Source organism: Hetaerina americana, unplaced genomic scaffold, assembly GCF_022747635.1.
Source record: "Hetaerina americana unplaced genomic scaffold, ioHetAmer1.1.p SCAF_1, whole genome shotgun sequence".
NCBI lineage: Eukaryota > Metazoa > Arthropoda > Insecta > Odonata > Calopterygidae > Hetaerina > Hetaerina americana.
Genome location: NW_027286069.1, coordinates 48,262,385 through 48,281,440, shown reverse-complemented (window position 1 = coordinate 48,281,440; position 19,056 = coordinate 48,262,385). Strand labels below are relative to the sequence as shown.

Below are 19,056 nucleotides of genomic sequence, written 5' to 3'. Positions count from 1 at the left end.
GCCTTGGGAGGTGGTTCATTTTATTGGTTTTCGTGCCCGATCCCGATATTCAGTCCCCGCCGAAGTACCCGCACACGGCTTCGGTCTTAGTCTTTACACCAGGAACGTGGTTGTCGAATACGGTGTGCGAGCTTTGAGTTAAAAAGTGTTTCTTGGTACGAAATAGGAGATAGGAAAGATTTTTCTTCGTAAAAATAATTCCCGATTTTATGGGGGGTATTTCATGGTAGCATAACTAAACTCTCCGACGTTGGTTCTTCCACTGTAAAATTCTGCCATTATCTACCACTTTCAAATGTGCTCTGACCTGGATGTGTATCTTGATTGATGAATTACATGGATGAAATTAGCGATTAGAAGGATAGATCTTGCTTGTCTTATTCAATCAATACGTTTATTATGAAATGCAAATAAAATTAGAGTAGTTATGTAGGTAGAGATTAAGAAATGCTATGAAATCAATAATCGCATTTTGATTTCCTTTTCATAATTAAAAGGAATGCACATTTTTACTGCTTTTCAGTAGTGCTGGATAATTAAAGACATGCTATTTTAATTCAGGAGGTCACGTACATATATATATATATATATATATATATATATATATATATATATATATATATATATATATATATATATAGTGGGATATATTTATAAAAGCGCATTAGTAAGGACAAATTGTAACTCTCTTATCGTTACCAGCATCTGCAGTACTAAGGTAAAGAATCTAGTGCGTATATTTCGACGTTGAAACGTTGATCTATTAATATATTTTAGACATCAGAAATCGGCTCTTCAAATCAGCAAGTATAAGTAAAATTAACAAAAAAAACATTAACACCATTGCCTTGAAATAGGAGCTCTCCAAGATAGTAAATAAACTGGTTGTACTTAGTGTGCTGGTAATGCAGGTAATGCAAAACTAATGAGCCTTCAGTAAGTTAAACAATATCTTTATATTCTCCTCAAAATAAATGTATTCAAAACCAAATTGCGGAAAGTATTGTATTCTACAAATTCTGTCAAATGTGTGATTCGTATTTGAAATGTAATTAGCTGCGGAAGTCTAATAGTTATGACCTGACGGGGGAACCTGAAATCCTCTGCTCTGAAAGTTTTACTGAGTGAATTTTCTTAACATTTTTGTGCCATCATCATGTAATCAGGGCCTTTCTCCGTCAAAGCATTCTAAATGTAGATATCTATATAATTAAATCTAGTGTAGTAAACCTCGCCTGTCTCGTACGTAATTCTCACTTCAGAGGGAGCGCAGCTTTAAGGTTTCCTAAGTAAACCGCCCCAGACATATTACCCGTGTTCGATCAAGATGAACCGTCGACGTGATCATAAACATTTCACTAGTACGCGGAATATTTAATCCGCATGAAATTAGTCGCGAGGCAGTTAACACCCATGGAGAGACAGAGATGCCGGTCGGCGTAGTCGAGACGCTGAGGAATGTGTAAGAAAGGTCTCATGATAAAAATCCGTTCATATATTTTTATTTCCGCCCCGCACCCTTTCTTTTGAATTCCAATTCCATGTGTACAGAATGGTTGAGGGTGGAAGGGATACATTTTTTTATATGCTCCAGGGATAGAGAATTCGTGACGAGCCAAAACGCGAATATGGTAATTATGATACCCATTTAGACCCGCAATTTCCCCCCTCCCCTTCTTCGCCCACCCTCCCCACCCGGGCGATGGGGGGCCCATCGCGTCCGCCCTCGCCGTGTTCCACGTCCCCGCGAGAGGAGAGAGACAGGTTGCGACGCCAGGCCACCGGGAGGCAGCGCGGTGGAGGGCTGACTAGTGGCGGTGGGGGCTAGCGCAGTGCGACGTGGCCTAGGTTCATCTCGGGGGCCGTATCGATTCGCCTCCACCCCACCGTGCCCCCCTTCCTCGTTCCTCCCACTCCGCGCCCGCCTCCTGCTCCCTTTCCTCTTCCGCCTCCACCCCATTCCTCCACCTCTTCCATCTCCCGTCACTCCCTCCCATCCCGCTCTTCCAAAACACACTAGCTCGTTAAGTGGCGGGGTTCGGGGCGGGGTAGGACGAAGAGGAGTAGTCAGTGTGTTCGCTAGTCTGGACGAAACTCGGGGAGATTTTTGGAGCGGCGGGTGGAGGTTGGATGGGGGAAGAAGGGGCGTACACGGACGGAGGGGTGTGGGGGGTAGATTAGTGTCTGAAGTACCTCGGGCGATGATTAAGGAATGGTGGAAGCAGGGGACGAGGATTAATCGGTGTCTCCTGGATTCCGGCTTCCTCTTCCCCCGTCAACTCACCCCCGTCCCCAATTCTCGACCCCCCTCCACCCCGGTGCGCTCACCTCCTTCCCGTCCAACCCAACACCGTCAATTGTAAAATGATGTGGCCTTGTCGTTACCGGGGTCGTCAAATTTATCGGCCCGCGTCGGGCGCCAATCTGTTTGGGTGCATTTTTGATGGTCGCTTCCTTCCGAGTCCCCCCTCCCGTCCATGTTGCGTTGTTTCCCTCCCCCTCACCCCTCCCTCCATTCACCTTCTAGCGCCCCTCCCCAGTCTAGTAATGTCCGAGGAAGTTGCGATCGATTTTTTTTAACCCTCCGATCCTTCCGCGCGATATTTTCCCTCTTTGCCGCCGCCACATGTAAGGAGAAGGCGTGTTTTCGTTTGCCTCGCAGGGTGTCGAGGTGTAGTCGGTTTGTGCGTGCGGGTGTGGGCGTGAGGTTAATGCTTAATGGAGGCGTGGAAATGCTACCTGACTGCTGTCGGTCCCGTTCCCGCGACGTTTACTTCGGGCCTCCTCCCGATTTCCCCATCCCCTCTTTTGTCGTCTCTCCCCCCCACCCCTTCCCGCCCTGCTCCTCTTCCCCTTCCAGTCCCCATAACCACTTTCGCCCTTCGTTCCCCCGCCATGTCTGCCTCTCCGGGACGTAGGTACCTCATCCGCCTTATGGCGTGCCATCTCACACGTCTGACGCCATAAACCTCGCACTCCCACAAATTTGCCTGTGCCCGTCTTACTCTCGTCCTCGAGTTTTGTGGACGGATCCATTACATCCTTCCGACTGCAGCTCGGTACGTACTTGAGCGAAACCTCCTCCTCCTCCCAGTTATCTTGGGGCATAAGCAGTTTCGTTAAACTTGATGATTATGATTTAAAAGTCATATGATTAACTCAAACATGTAACTTTGGCTGAAGCTTGTTTAAATACATTTCATAGACATGTTTACCACGCAGGCGCCTATTAATGATGTTTTGCACAACATTTGTGAATCATATTTAGAGGATATGGTTAAGGTGAATGTTTCAAATGATTATATTTGTGTGCCAATATGTAAAGCTTCAGTAGTAGAATCATGGAAAAAGGCTTCCACTCTATTTACTTACACCCGCGGGTCTAATTTGCGAGACTATTCGCATGTTTTTTTTCTGCCACGGTAATATGCGTGCATATAATGTGGAGCTACAATGATAGCATTCCTTACTTTTCCGGTAATGCCCTAAGAAGGACTTCCGTGGTTGTCATTTGAAAAGCGTTCATTACAATAAGAATGCTATCGCGATTGATGTTATGATTAGAAGCGAAGTGAAGTACCCTTGTAATATTTTGAAGAAATTTTAGTCAGCCTAATTAAGGAATCTCGTTCATGGGTTTTGGGTAACGTTGCAATAAATTCAATTTCAAATTTTATTCAAAGGAAATTTGAATCCTTGCATAATGATTCGATAGCTGAAACGAGTAGCTGTATAGATAGAAACATTATTTAATACGTCCTTAATTTAATGCTTTCCCGAATCCTTGAGCATCTAGGAAATACATTGTAGTTTAGTTTCATTTCATGAGTTGTAAAAGTTCGAAAGGTATGCTATGCTTCCAGTATTTGATAAGTAGTAAAAATGTGCCGTCCTTCATAAATCGCATAAATTTTACTTACTACCGTCTAACGGAAACCTCTTTAACTTAATGTACGGAAATTTCGGGATGCATGGAAATATCTGTACACTCCCAGGTATAACTCTGAGGATGGAAATAGAAATTATGTCTTCCAAAGAGAAGATTAGAATGGAAACATTTAATATTTGCCCTCGTCAACAATAAAGCTAGCAGCCGCTGGAGACAACTTTCCGATTAGCTCGCGTGCCAAATATATCCTTCAGCCCATGCAACATGCAATACCTTAACGGAATTGGGTTGATAAGACGTGACCATTGTGCTTAATAGGCTATGAAACCGGCTTTGAGCCCATAATATCCTCTATAATCAATCCCTGTATTCTAAACCGGCTCCAGTTGGGAATACGACCGAGACGAAGTGTTAAAAATGTGTTTTTATCGTGGTAAAAATTTTCCACCTTGCGTTGCAGCTGTACGAAATTTTCAGTATTTCATAAAAGATATGATATTTAAACGGGTGGAATTTTAAAAATTTTGGTGGGCGGGAAAGAATGGTTGAATTAAATTTATGACCGATACCTTAAAATCCCTTATCCCAAAGCAGACCACCCTTCATGCGCATGAAGCAAAACTGAGGGATCATTGGCTAAGCGTCCATCCATAAAAGTGTTAACTTTCACAAATGGTAGTAAAATGGTGATAAAACAACTCTGCTTATCATAAATGTAATCGGATTTGAGATGTATTCCCGTATTGAATTAACGTGACTTAGCATAATTAGTAATCACGGTAATCTGGAAACTATCGGTATTTTAAAATTTAGGCAAGCGTAGTATGAAGTTTTAATCTCGTGGTGTTTGCATTAGTTACCGATTAAAAAACTTCCCCTTCTCAATAATTTGTATTTGAAGAATGCAAAAAAGCGTAGTTGTCATCCCTGATTGAAATCTCTCTGATATTATCCCTTGTGTTCGCTAATAATACTTTGATTTCTTTACGGTGGCCCATCGCCTCTCCAGCGAGTGCACCACTCGGGGAGGACTTAGTCGGCCTGCCGGCGTTTTTGAAAGAGATGAAGAAGAAGGGGGAAGGTTTGGGAGGGAAGTGGGCGGGATTAGTGGGAGTGGTCAGGAGTTTTGGAACTGGTGCTTAGGTGATTTAAATTTTCGGAATGCCTCTGCTACCGAGGTATTTGGCTCCTTCGACTTCCTTCTTGTAATCAGCAAATTGATCTGCGGTGGGAGACGGTTGAGAGAGGAAGTGTTTCAGAAAGAGTGGGTGTTTGGTTCTTCAAGTTTCTTGTAGGAATCAAATAAATACTTAGCCGAAAGCCATGCCATAGTATGCTCCAATTTTTTTATTCTGTTTTTTCTTCCTTTTAAGCTTTTGCTGCACAGACAAACAGAATAGACAAGTACTTTAAAAGTGTATTAATGGGTTATAGTAAAAATGCACGTAAGAATTTTTCAGAGATTAATTCGTAGCATTTATGAGAGGCGTTGGGTCAGAAGACTTCGTTAGGTTAACTTTATCATGCAGTCCGAAAAAATTATATTGTTAGGGCTTATTTGACCACAGCGGATAAATGCAGGATGGAGAAGATTGGAAGCGTCTTAATATATATATATATATATATATATATATATATATATATATATATATATATATATATATATATATATATGCACATGAATATGACAATACGTATGTAGGGTTGGAGTATGGTAGTAAAACAGGTTTATCTGTTATCTCTTGTGATTTTTAACTTTTACGGCAAGGAAATGACAGCGAGACATGGGAGGGCTTAGTATAGGAATGAAAACAGAAGGGAGACTGAATATTTAGAAGAATTAAAAGTCAGATATTGGGGTAATCAAGCTTTAGTTGAACCATTTAACCAAAAGATTGAAAACACTATTGACCGAATAGCATCGAGCGAAGTACGGTATGAATAAAAATAAAATGAAAATAAGGTTCATTTTAGTAAGGAGAAGGTAAATAATAAATTTGAAAAAATATATCTGATCAGGTGGAACAGTTCCTGTATGCTATATTTAAAACGTTAATAGGTATAAAAAGACTACCAGGGGGATTGCCTTAGCTAAGGAATTATGCATTTGGCACCCTCGGCTCTGGACTAACGACAGTGAGACTAGACAGTAAAGACTAGTATCGTGCGTAATGTCGTATAATTCAGAAATGTGTCTTTGATGGGAGAGGACGGGCGATTTTGGAAACTGGCAAAGTGATAATCGGAACAATTGAACGAAAGTTTGCATTATATGCATATAACAAAGACATTGTGCATGGGAATAAACGTTGTCGGGGCGAAGCGAAGGCAAAAAAACGGCAGGACGATGCCATTCGTCAACATCTTAGGCATTAAGATGTTGACGACTGTAATAAAAATTAGAAGTTTTGTGGGAATAGGAAGAAATTGGCAGGGACGGGGCCAGAAATAACTAGGAGCCGAAGGAAGAAGTAAGTTGGGCAAAGAGAGTTGGTGGAATGGAAGATCTTTTGAAAGACTTCCATTAGGCGTAACATTTTCTAGGGGCCGTCTACTAACACTCTTTTGCCTTAGTTAAATGGTAATGAAAAATGATTTTTTTTTAATATTGAGCAAGATATCACAAGGGCAGTCATAATCGCCCAAGCTCGAGATATAGGCAAACGCTTGAAGACGGGAATCAAACCTATGACCTGTAGATTTACGAGCTTGCCGACCGCTAACGAGACTACTAAGTGTCCCTCCTATGTAAAAATCAGTCCTATTCTCCATTTCACATTTACTGACTGTAATAATCTTAAATCCTTCGGTATTTCATTAAAAATTAGAGGCATAGTAACCTCCCATTTTCTTCTACCTTTATTTATATGATATATTTTGTTATAAATGTATACTTGATATTGTCCCTCAATGGAAATTCCTTTTTCTGTGTCAGGTATTTTTTATCTGCCACTAAAATGGTTTCCTACCATAATGACATATCAGTACAGTCTGACAGCAGGTAGAATTCCGAATTGTTGAAAAATATCTCTTCCATCTCGTATATTTGTATTTTTTGATCTAGCCTTTTTCGGATGATTTTGCTGTTAATGTTTTAGTATATTACCGTATGAGCGATTGTTGGATCATAGGAACTCAGTCCGAGAAAACACAGTGTTTTCCTCAGAAATCGCCATTAAAATCGCCGTGTATCGCCTTTGCAATGGCAAATTGTAACAATGAAGCTTTCAACCAGGCTGTGGTGAACCAGTATGCCGATAGGCAGAGTTAAAAATTGTGGCGGATAATCCACCGTAGTGTGCGTCACTCCGGGCCACTAGTCGAACTGAAACTCGAAAGTTATTCCCCCGTCTAAATTTTATTTTCTTTGGCGAATGAGATTTGTTCTTTTGAAGTTTCTTCCTCGTGGTATAGCTCCGCAAGTCCCCCCTCGGGGCTGATGTTTTCCCAAAATTCGCCTTAGCGGGTTTGTTTTTGCGGAAAGACCACGATCGTCGCTTTAATCGCGTGAGGTCACTTGATTTTATGATGCTTGTTTCGCCTTGTTTTTATCGTCGTGTAACGAGTTAGAACGACTTTAATGTTTTAATATATTAAAATTACGAAAGATTCGTTGGGTGAGTTGATGATTTGGGATAACTCCTCTGATAATGCATTGGTAACCGATTCCGATTCATGATTGTAAATCGATGCGCTGAATTAGGAATGAAATTTAAATAGAGTTCGCAATAGGAAACAACCTCTGTCACCAGTGCGCGAAAAACTGCTGTTGATTTTTTCTGAGCGGTGGGAATAATTCATTCTTAGATCTGAAAATTTCAAGTGATGGGAAGTAGTAGTCGTGGGTATTTTGTTATTTCCCTCGGGCACTTCATCCCTCGTGGTTTCATTCCTTTTGGCAAACCTCAGTGCTTTTGTTTGAGTTCGAAGGAAATGTCCCCGAAAAGTTTTTATCCTCTCCGTACGACCGAATCAATTTTGGATCAGAATTTTCTCCGGCGTGTGCAAAACGTACCGATGCCTCTTCCCTCTCCCACTTCCTCACCCCCCACTCTCTCACCCCCCCCCCGTCCCCTTATTACATTTCGCTCGGAATAAAACTCGGAATTGGCTCACTCCCTCGACCCTCGCGCGCTCTCCATCCCGCTCCGCGGCGGCATTCGCCCTTTCAATCGATTGCTCCCATCTCCTCCCGGCTCTCTCTCTCGGAGGGGGATAGTTTTCTCGTAAAATAATTCGTACCTGCAATAGGAACGCCATTCATCAGATCAGATCGTCTACATCCCAGAGCAGGGAGTCGGGGGCTTTTGTAGCGAATGGCCATCGACGGGTTAGTAGCGAAAGAGAGAGAGAGAGATGGTGGGAGGGATGGAAAGGGAGAAAGGAGATGGGGGAGAAGTGGAGAGGATACGTGGTGAAGAGAGAGGGGGGCGGGGCCTAATTCTGTCGCCATGGTAACGCGGGGCGGAGTTTGCGCGGCGTGCAATAAATACCCCCTCGCTCCCGGCCCCATCCTATCCCTCCTCCCCCCCTTCCTCAGTCCCCACCGCGGCTCTCTCGTGTACTCCCTCGCATCTCTCCCTCACGCCCGTCCACCCAGTCTTCCTCCACGCCCTCCTTCCTCCCGGCCCCCGATTCCCGCCACCCAGGACTCCGATCCCTCCCTCCCTCCGCACTACCCCGCTCGCAAAGCGTTTTGGGGTTGAGCGACCGTTTATGCGAGGGGAGTTAGTGTTGCCGGTGATTTGTGCGCGGGGGAGGGAAGGCGCCGGACTGTGTGCGTACGTACTTGTATTCGAGCCGGGCGAGAGGGGATCACGGGAGGAGAGGGAGGGGTGTGGGTGGGTCGGGGGTGGTTAAACTCGTGGATAAGAGCCCCTGAGCTTTTGTACGTGCTCATAAGCTTGTATGCGCGTCCTTTCATGGACAGAGATAGCAATGCACTTACTTGTTCGGATACGTTTTTCCCTCGGCCCGGACCACTCGCACTATGTTTGTTTTTCCTTCGCAGTTGGCCCGGCCGTGTCGAATCGATTTCTAATGTCTCAATTTTTCGCCACCGGGTTTTTTTTAGGCGGTCGAGTTGGTGCGCCGGTCAACATTTTACTGCAATATCGATCCGGATATTAGTCGCTAACCGTGCAAGGTTTGGCTTTGGATTTTTGAGATCTCGCTGCACGAGCAGTACGATTCGGTTTGTCTCATGTTTCTTTCGTCCACGTCGTTCATTGCCGGTGCTGGGATCGTTCATGGCCCCTCCTCTGTTTTCGTGGAGCGATATTTAACGTAATATATGGGGCTCAATAAAATCTGTATTCGGGTGCTACGCAATCCTCGAGAGCGAGGAAAGAGTTTCTAAAAATGTCGAACGCGTTACGCTTCATTCTCCCTTTCTTGGTCCCGAAGGAGGAATGCCGCATGCGAATCTCAACTGGGAACATGCAGCTGCGATTGTTTTGAGTATGACGAAGGAATCAAACTTGCCATTTCCTCTACTTTTTCGCTGTTTACTGATTTCCCGCTACCGTGATTGATGTATATCGACCTGGAAGGAATCGATTTTTGGTGCTCCATGCCTTTCTGCCGAATTTTCTCTCCGTCTCTCGTGTATTCGACACGAAGGCTCGTGTTTTTTTTCCTCCCTCCGAGATGGGAGCTGCGCTATTGCTGCCAGGCGCTAAGTGGGTTGCTATCTCGCGAATGAATTACCATAAACGGAGCGTATGACCCCCTCCCTCCGGCCAGCACCACTGCCATTACCACACCCGCGGAGGAGGATATTTCCTCGCAATCCCCCTATTTCCAACATCTCCCTCCTCAACCCCCACCCTTGTTCGGCGTGCCCCCGGTGCATTCGTGCGGAGCGGCGAGCATTGGTCAATTTTACCTGGGTGGCGGCATTTTGTAGCGAATGGCAATAATAACGCACGAAACGTATCGACTCAAAACGCAGGGAGGGGGGCGGCAGGGTCGCACCGCAGTAGTTGGGAGGGGGACCGAGAAAGGGAAAGCTATGACGCAGGGCGCGCGCGATCCTCCTCGCCATGTCCCTTTCTATATCCTTCTCCCCGCCGCCCCACCTCTCTCTGTCTCTCTCTCGCGTCCCGATGAGAAGAACCCCACCTCTCCCTCGCCCTCTCCCAACCCCACTGCCTCCGCGCCGCCCTCCTACCCATTTCTCTTATCTACTCCTCAATATCCACCTCTCTCTCTCTCTCTCTCTCTCTCCTTTAAGCCACCCCTCCTTCCCGTCACCCCCTTCCCGACAGGCTATCTCCCCCGTTCTCCCCGCACTCGTACCCTGCGCTCGCGGGCCCCCTTTTTTTCAAACCCCCACCTCCTCCGCCATCTCCCGCGCCCCTTCACGTCGTCTTAATTTCCACTTTTCTTCTTCCTCCAACCCTCCTTCCCGTCATCCTCCTCCGCCCCCCTGCCTCTACTCCTTCACTCCTCCCTCTGGCCCCCAGTTGTGGTGCGCTCTGCCCCCCCCAACCTCCCTCCACCACTCTTCCCCTCTCTTTTCCCTCCCGTCCTCCGGTGGGTGTCGTCCCCTTCCCTCGATCATCAGCGACCCCCTTGTCTTTGCCCCCTTTCCGACCTCCTCCTCCTTCCCCCCTCCTCTCTACTCACTGTGGGCCCTCTCACGCCCCGCCTTCGCCCGCCTCATCCAGGATCATCTCTCATCCCCCGATCCTCAGCAACCCCTTCCCCCGTTCCGTCCCTCCATTCTCCCCCCTTCGGCCTTCCTTTATTTCCCGCTTCCATTTGATGGGTGTGGTGTGTCTTCTTCCCTTCCAGTCGGTCTTTTTAGCCCTTTCCGAAACCTCCCCTCTCACTCTCGAAACCCAGCCCGCTCCCCACCGTTCCACACCACGCCACCGCCTACGGTCCTATGTGCGATCTCGTTCGTAATGATCCTCATTGGCCCGCCGGTTGGTGCGTTAACTCCTCCGAGCGATATTCATGGAAATGTATTAGTTGCGCAAGCGTTTTTATTGCCTAGTCAATTTTTGCTCGTTCTGCCATTTTACATCACGAGCCGACTACAGATGGGTGGGTTCGTATTTGGTGTTGCGTTGGGGGAAAATTATGAAGAGGGGAGGGGTCCAATAAGAAACTGTAGAAGTACATAGTTCCCTTAATGAGGATGGTTTTCGTTATGAAAATGAGGGGACGCGCGGAGAATGTGTACGTAATCGGCGCAATTCGGTTATTACGCCTGCGTCGACAACGCGCAGGAGGTTCTCTCTCTCTCCTCCACCTTGCCCCGATATCTTTTCGGCAGGCTGGAAGCTTGTTAGCGTCCGGTCGTTATCTTTCGGGGAGGATTAAAAAGGTTTGTAATGCGGTAGAAAATTAATTATCACGGTTTTAATCCGAACTAGATTTTTTGGAGTTGTAACACTATTCTTCTGCCAACAGCCTCGCTCACATATTAACCATTTAGGTGATGTCATAGTTGAACTTCAGATGGCTTTCACGTAGCCCACACACGTCGATGGCTATCATCTATAAACATTTTTCCCATCGGCGTTGGAGCGCGGTGCGATACCCCGTAAGCATCCATACAGGCTTTGAAATTTACTGTAAAAAAAACTCCCACTCCAGCCTAATGATGTATATTTTCCTTCCCATTCCTCCATTTAAGTTCAGTGATTGTCAGCGGGCGGGCGCATTCGCGAGAACTTCTCGCTAATTACGCTGTTTCGATTCCAGCATCTGCATTCCCACCTCTCGTGCACGCTCACCATTTCATTTTTGCTTTTTTTTCCTTCGCACGTATTTTCTCGCCATTCGTTGCCCTCCGGTTCCCTCCAACCTTCCCATACCTGCCGCCCCTCCCTCCCCGCCCGCAGGACCCCCCCCCCCACGTTTTCGCCTCCATTCCCACTTCTCCGTCTATCTCCCGCTCCCTAACCCACAGTTCTGCTCCTTCTCCATCCATCTTCCCCCATCGCTCCGTCACCCCCCCCCCTTCCCCCACCCCACCGCCCCTCCACACACACCCCTCCCCCTGCCACGCCCTTCCCGCAATCTTCCCCTCCCTCCCTCACGCACCATTCCTCCCTAACCCCCACGTGTTCCTCCACTACGCCCCCCCGCCCCACTCCCGTTCCCAACATCAACTCCACGTCCATCCCATCTCTCCCCCAAACTCACCCCCATTTCCATTCCAACCCCAGTATCGCCCCGTGGGTGACCGTGGTTGTATCCCACCCACGCACCCGCGAGTCCTGTATCTCCCTCCTCCTCTTCCCCCTCCTCATTTTCGCGCCGCCGCCACCTCCCCTCTCCCGCTGATTATCCCCCCGCCGCCTTCACTTCGGGTTAGAGAAATGCTCTTTCCGGTACGAAAACCTCTCTCCCCCTCCCTCCCTTCCTCGCAACCAAACACCCTCCCCCTCCCTCCCTTCCTCGCAACCAAACACCCTCCCCCATGCGCGCACCCCTTTTTACATCTCCGCATCTTCCTCACCCCCACGTGGAAACGCGACGGCGTCCAACCCCCTCCCACCCCGCGTCCCTTTTTCCATCCCCCCTCCTCTTCCCGTCCGCTATCCCCCACCCGTCCGTCCGTCCGATCCACCCCTTCCCCTCTCGGGACCCACCCCGTGTATGCATGCACTCATGCGATACGCTTCGGGACGTTGCTCGCCGGATCGGACACGCGGCGCAGCAGCGAGCGAGGGAGGCCTCGGAGTGTACGTTGGAACACGGGTGTGGGGAACGGGGGCGTGTGAGGGATGGAGAGGGACGGTGGGGGTGGGTGAGCGATGGAGAGAGAGAGGGCATTTGGTGAGTGGGAGGCTGTATCTGCGCTGGTGCCGCCGTCGTGGGGGAGCCTGGCTGGCTGTTGGGTGGGTAGGGGTTTGCCGGCGTGCAGAAGAGAGAGAGGGGGCCCGATGCGGAAGAGGGGCCGGGAGAGGGTGCGGCGAGAAAGGAGGGGGTCGCGGAGAGGGAGAGGGGGGCGCTGGGGCTTTGGGGGGGGGGGGCTGTGGAAAATCAATAGCGTCGTCGTCGGCGGCGGAGCGATGGCTGGCCCAGCAGCACCACATTCGCTCCATACTCTCTCTCCCTCATCCGACCCACACTACACATCCACCACTAAAAGTCATCGCATTCGACTTATTCGGCACACCCCGGATAGGGCGGCCCTAATGGAGGGAGCCGGGTGCTGCAGGGAAGTTGGGCCGAGGGTCCGGGGAGGGAGGAAACTTAACTCTCCGGTGGAAATGTTCCGTCCGACAATGATATGCAACCTGCCTCCACCCCATCCCTGCCCTCCTCCCATGTACGCTCTGCTCTTTCTCTGCTTAGAGCGAAAAATGTTATGACGAGTGATATAAAGTTCACTCGGAATTTCGATCGCGTAGGCCCGCGGGCCGACGACTTTTAATTCTCCGAACTGGGGGTAAAAATGTCGTGCCGGCGACTGCAGCTACGTCTGGCGGCTGCAGTGCGAAGCGTGCCGAAGATCGGCAATTATTCGACCGTCCGAGTGGGTGGCGTCGAATGTCTGGAATATCCGAGTGCGAGGGCTCGTGGTTCCCTTTCTTGTCACTCTCCATTGTTTACAAGCGAACGTCCTGGCGAGTTCTGTGTGGGCGCATGTTCAAATGCTTCTCCGAATTCGGAGGCATGCCCGAATAGCCCTAGCGTAGTAAAGCCGCGTTCCAAGTAATATTGCTTCATCACAAATCAAATTCCAGGCATTACAACGCGGAGAGAGTTACTCTCTTTCAAATTTGTTTTGTCCGATTTTGTTTTCCCTCGATTTATCCCTAGTGGAGACAATTTTGCGTTTTCGTCGTTTTTGCAATATTTGTGATTCATATTATACGTAGGAGTCTCTTGGTGTCATGGTGGTTAAAAAAACACATTTGTATGGTGCTAATTAATGAAGACCTTTTTGCCGATTATAATTTTCATATTTACTCTTCGACTTGGTGTTCATTTTTCGCAGTGAAAAATAGCTTGAAGGCACTCCTCGGCTCGTCGTTGAATTTGTCATAAAGCATACATGTCTTTAGCTCAAGCATATTTACCGCCTAAGTGCATTTATACTTGAAATTATTAAGATTTTTGTGTATCATCTTCTCGCTAGTTTCAACAATATTGTAAGCAATACACCATCATTATTTTTAACTCATAATTCTTAACTATTTGTTACGTTATACATGCGACGGTACGTGACTGCGAGAACAATATTCAACACCGCTATGAAAATAACAGATTTAGTAGAAAAAATGAGTTTTTCCACCCAATATTCCTTTGCATTAATGAACTCAAATAATTTCCTCAGGAACCCAAGTGTTTTCTTATCATTGAATCGGAGAAATAAAGGACATTTTCTGCTGCCGCGAGCGTAACAATTCTCCCAGTAATGGAAATTCAACTTCTCCAAAAGGTGAGGTCATGTAGAAAATGGTATTCATGCCAGTGGTTAGGGATTTATCTCCCTTTGTTCCTCTGTCAGTTTAAAATTGGGCGATAACCTTCAAACAAAGCTGTTTATACAATTCTCTTTCCATTTGGTTCTGAAAAGACTAGTCTAGAAAGCTGGAGACGAAAGAAAATGCCTATGGGGCGTGAAAGAGCATCATATGAGACTCAATCTAAAAAATGACAAAATGGCGAGCGCGAGGGGCTGATGGAGTATAAACGCTTATACCCTTGATTCTTCAAACAATAATGATTCCGCGCCCCGGCCCGATGCCGGTTCGTGCGGCCGTTGCCGGGCGTGCGCCTGCGTTGAAAGTCTCAGGGAATCCGGGGAACGGAATTGGGGAGCCGAGAAAGATGCCCCGGATCTCGTCGTCCAAGGCGCTCCGGTCTTCATTCCGCAGCCCTCCGCCACCGGCGGCGGGCGCGTTCAGTCGGAAACCGTCTTCGCCCGAGGGATTCTGGGGCGGGGGAGGGGCGGCGTCAAATCAGCGCGGGGGCGGAGGGGTTTCGGAGGATGCCGGCGGAATGAGCGGGCGGGCGTGCGGGGAGGGGTAATGGCTCGCGGGTGGCGGCCTCTCCAGCGGTCCTTCCGCCCGCGGACCTCTCTCGCTCGTTCCCTGGAAACCCGCGGCGGCGGCAGCCGGCGCGGTGGCCGAGAGAGTAAGGCGCAGAGCGAAGCGTACTGGACGGCGGCGGCATCCACGGTCACCGCTGCCACCACTACTAACACCGCCGCCTGCTACCTGAGGACGCTCCGCGATTCCTCCACGCATTGCCCCCTCCTACCCGCCTCCCTTCTTCCCCCGTGCCGTCCACCCCCCTTCTCTTTTGCGCCCATCCACGCCGACAGGCTCCCCTCCCACGCCCTCTCACTCTCGCTTTCCTTGCGCACATCCGCCCTCCCCCACTCCCTCTCCCCCACCGCTCGCCCCAGCCGCTCCTCTTTGACATCCTCCAACCCCCTCCCCCCGCCCGCGCCTCCCCTCTTCGGATCAATGCATTATCGTTTGTTTGTGCAATGAGAGCTCGGAGAGACGAAGCTACTTCGGCGCGCGCTCTATCGGCTCCCCCGTACCTGAAGCACCACATGTATTTGTGGAGCCGCCGTGTGTATTTTGATTGGGGTGAAAGGTACCGATGGGTTTCTAATCGTGATTTTTTTGTTGATAAATTTCGCGAGGGAGAGGGAAAGGGAAAGTGGACGGGGGAGATAAAGGAATGGTTCGATTTTTATCGCCGGCGATGTTCAATACTCTTGCGTCCCCGCTGTATTTGCCCCTCTTCCAGCCGATCGTCATGAGGAGGGGGATTCTGAATTCCATTGGATTGTTTGAATGAGATTATTTTTCCATCCTGAGTGAGAGAATTTGATACCTCCTGCGTAATTTCCTCGCTGTTCATCCATAGACTGGAATTCGACATTGATTGAAAGCAGATTGCATCTGTTTACCTAAGCTATTGCCTTTTTTATCCGTAGATTTGGCGCTCGGTTAAAAAATAATATTTCATAGGATGAAGTTCTGGGCCAAATATTCGTGGGCAGAAATGAGTGAAACTCATATTATTTTGACGTAGGTGACGTGGTTATTTTGTTGTACGTTGTTAGTTAAACATAAATGGCCTTGCGTATTCGCGTTACTCTGTTAGCATAAAATTTGAGTTTATTCTGGATCATTGTAATTCTTAGCAGTTTGTATCCGAATACTGCGTTTCGATGGTGTCCAAATATGGGTAAGGTTAGTTTGCATCCAAGGTGGTGGTTGAATTTTAAAGCAGCATTATATACTCGGGTAAAATACGGTTTGCAAGCTTTGTCAACTCTATAGGCATGGTTTTTAGTCATTATATGCTTCATCAGCTTTGTTTGCTTCCCTATTCTCGTCATTTCATATTACCGTAGCTTGTTCAAGAGTGTGCCACACTGTCAAGCTATTATCTCTTTCGTGAGACACCAATGGAGAAATTTCTTTGTACTTACATTTGCCGGGAAACGGATGTCCCCCAGGCTAACGTCCGTTGGTGTTTCATTTCATTTCAATATGTTATGCAAATTCCATATACTATAGTTACGCCAGAGACAACAAATTTGTTTTTGTACTTGGACGGCGTTTTTTGTTTTCTTCCTAGTAATTTTAACGATTTGTAATTGTGTCGTTAGCATATTTGTATGTACTTTGGCGAGAATGTTTTGGCACGATTACCACCGTATGGCTGAAGAACTCATCGCACACATTGGCGATTGTTTAAATGCCGATATGTTTATTCTAGTGTACGTGCTGCTCCTCATCCATTTGGGAACGGTTCAATTTCTGGGAAATATTTACTGATGTGCTTTGAGGTAAATATGTATTCATCAGCAGTTTGATAGAAAATGGAAAGGTTGCATTTAATCCCTGCGTGATTGCATTAAGAGGAGTACTTCCACCGAGAAAAGACGTCGCCTTAGTGGAACGTCGCCAGAAGACATTCAAAGTGAACTTGAATCGCTTCACATCTGCTATGGAGTCACTTTAGTGCTCCTTTTAATGAGTATACTTAAGGATTGGTACTTTTTTCTCCAAAACGTGATGCTGTATCGATGGTAATCTAAAGATGATGTTGAAATGAAAGCGCAGGAAACCCTTATCACTCACCTTTCATAGACCCTGGTCTTTTAAAATGGCACAAAATGATGTTAGCCTTGTAATAACATTAATTTGAAACTTAAAAATGCTTGGATGAAAATTTATTTATCCAATGAATGCATTACGTGCCCATTATATGGAATTAGAGCAACTGCCTCCTGTGCAAGGCAAATTGGAATGATGAAATCCGTCACTAAGAGAAGCCATGATTAAAAATAAAACCAAATAATGTTTGTTGTACCATTGATAATGCAAAAAAAAAACTTCATCGAGTTTGCGAATGAGAGACTCACTTAGTTTGATCTCTTCAGTGCTGCTTTCCTCTTTTTCTTGTGTTTTTTCGCATTCACAATTAAATCTTGTTTCGTAACAGCTATTCTCCCGTGTCACGATGGCTTAGTGCTTCTAGCCATTCTTTATTCGATAAATAATTACGTGAGACAACAGCATTTTTGATGCGGCTTCGTCATCAGAAAATAGTCTGCAATTACATGCATTACGTTAATTCATTGTTATTAAGTTACATGAAGGTTTTTCTGTGTGACATCAGCGAGCATTTGAGATCCTTCAAAATAGGGCCACTAAAAGTCTTAATTCGTTCAAATTCCCTCTATGGTCAGTAAACCATCGTTTTGGGTCATGTTCAAGTACTGGTTCAAGAGTTCACTAAATATTGTTATCTCTAGTATATTAGTATGGATAAATGAAAATTCGATGAATTGTCATGGTCATCGGTATCCATTTCAATCTTAAAGGTCAGGTCTAGCTAGTTTTGTGAAGGAAGGCCACCATTTTACTTATTTGTTCATCAAATCTGTCTGTTGGCCTGGAAACAATGCATGTTATCACTTGTCTCTTACAGTTCCAAGTTCATAAGCTAGTTTTAGAATGTCATGGGCGAAGTTAATTCATTTTTTACAGTTTGAATTCGACCGAAATAATTCAAGAGGAAAGATCAATCGACGAGAAGCGCGTGTTCCTGTAGTAAAATTTCAATTATTGGTCAAGTGTTGCACTGGAGACAGCCGCAGTGTTGGTTTGGAAACCTTTCACGCGAACTAAGTCCGAGGCTTGGTGTTAGCTGCGATTCCATTTTGGGCATTTTGGGGTGGGGGGGGGATCCAATTTTTCAGTCTATACGGTGACTAACTATTGACCGCATGTGTGTCGACCCGCCACTTCCCGAAAAACTGCAACACTCTAGTTAGGGATCGGCCCTACGTCCCGAAGGACGGTGACATAATATTTTAGGGAATGCTTCACCGAGTTGAATTAGAAGCAAAAGCCAAAAGGAGGTACTGTTTTTGGAAATAGAATTCAAAAAGTAATTTACAATGTAGAAACTCAAATATATCGGGGTCAGTCCTATCTAAATCGTAAAACGTTATCAATTCTAGCATTCATGTCTAGTTTCTCTCCATATGTTACCTGTCGTTTTCATTCATTGTTGCAACAGCCTCTTCCATCACCTGATTCTGGTACTCATTCCTTTGCGTTTTGCGTTTTTTTTCCTTCCATATTTGTTTCCATAAACGTCTTACTTGTCTGAATAATATAAGGATTTCTTCATTTGGCACTAATCGTGCATCACGTTTCAATATTCTTCCGTGTATGAGAAAAAACAAATTTGTGCTTTTCCACAAGTTTATTGGTAACGCACGTTTCGGTTCACAGTACCATCTTCAGGTACAAGATGGTGTGCTTCAGGTACGAGATGGTTCTGTGAACCGAAACGCGTAGTACGTTACCAATATACTTGTGGAAAAGTGCACATTTATGTTTCTCGTAATGACGAAATTCCACTACATCTTCCCTGGATCTGTTGAATGTATTCTTCAGTGTGTATCCCATTGTCATCGTTTGCCTTGTTTCTTCTATAGTTCAAGTTTTTTCTGATTGAAAGCCTTCATCATTTAAGTCGCTATTCCCCTCTTACCTCTGTCGTGATTAGTTATATGAGTGGTGAAATTTCTTGATGTTCTCCCGTAATGTACTCTGAGAATTACTTCCTTAATTTAGCTACAGGCCATTGTCATCATTTTCCACTTAAAGTTGTGGGATCAAATGTGTGGCTTTCCTTTCAATTATCTTGCAAAT

At 46.5% G+C, this 19,056-nt stretch overlaps 1 protein-coding gene across 1 annotated transcript in view; it reads left to right on the top strand.

Moving 5' to 3' along the window:
• osa (trithorax group protein osa) overlaps positions 1–19,056 on the top strand; it is a 224,733-nt gene that overhangs the window by 91,482 nt on the left and 114,195 nt on the right. The gene's annotated exons all lie outside the window — the stretch shown is intronic.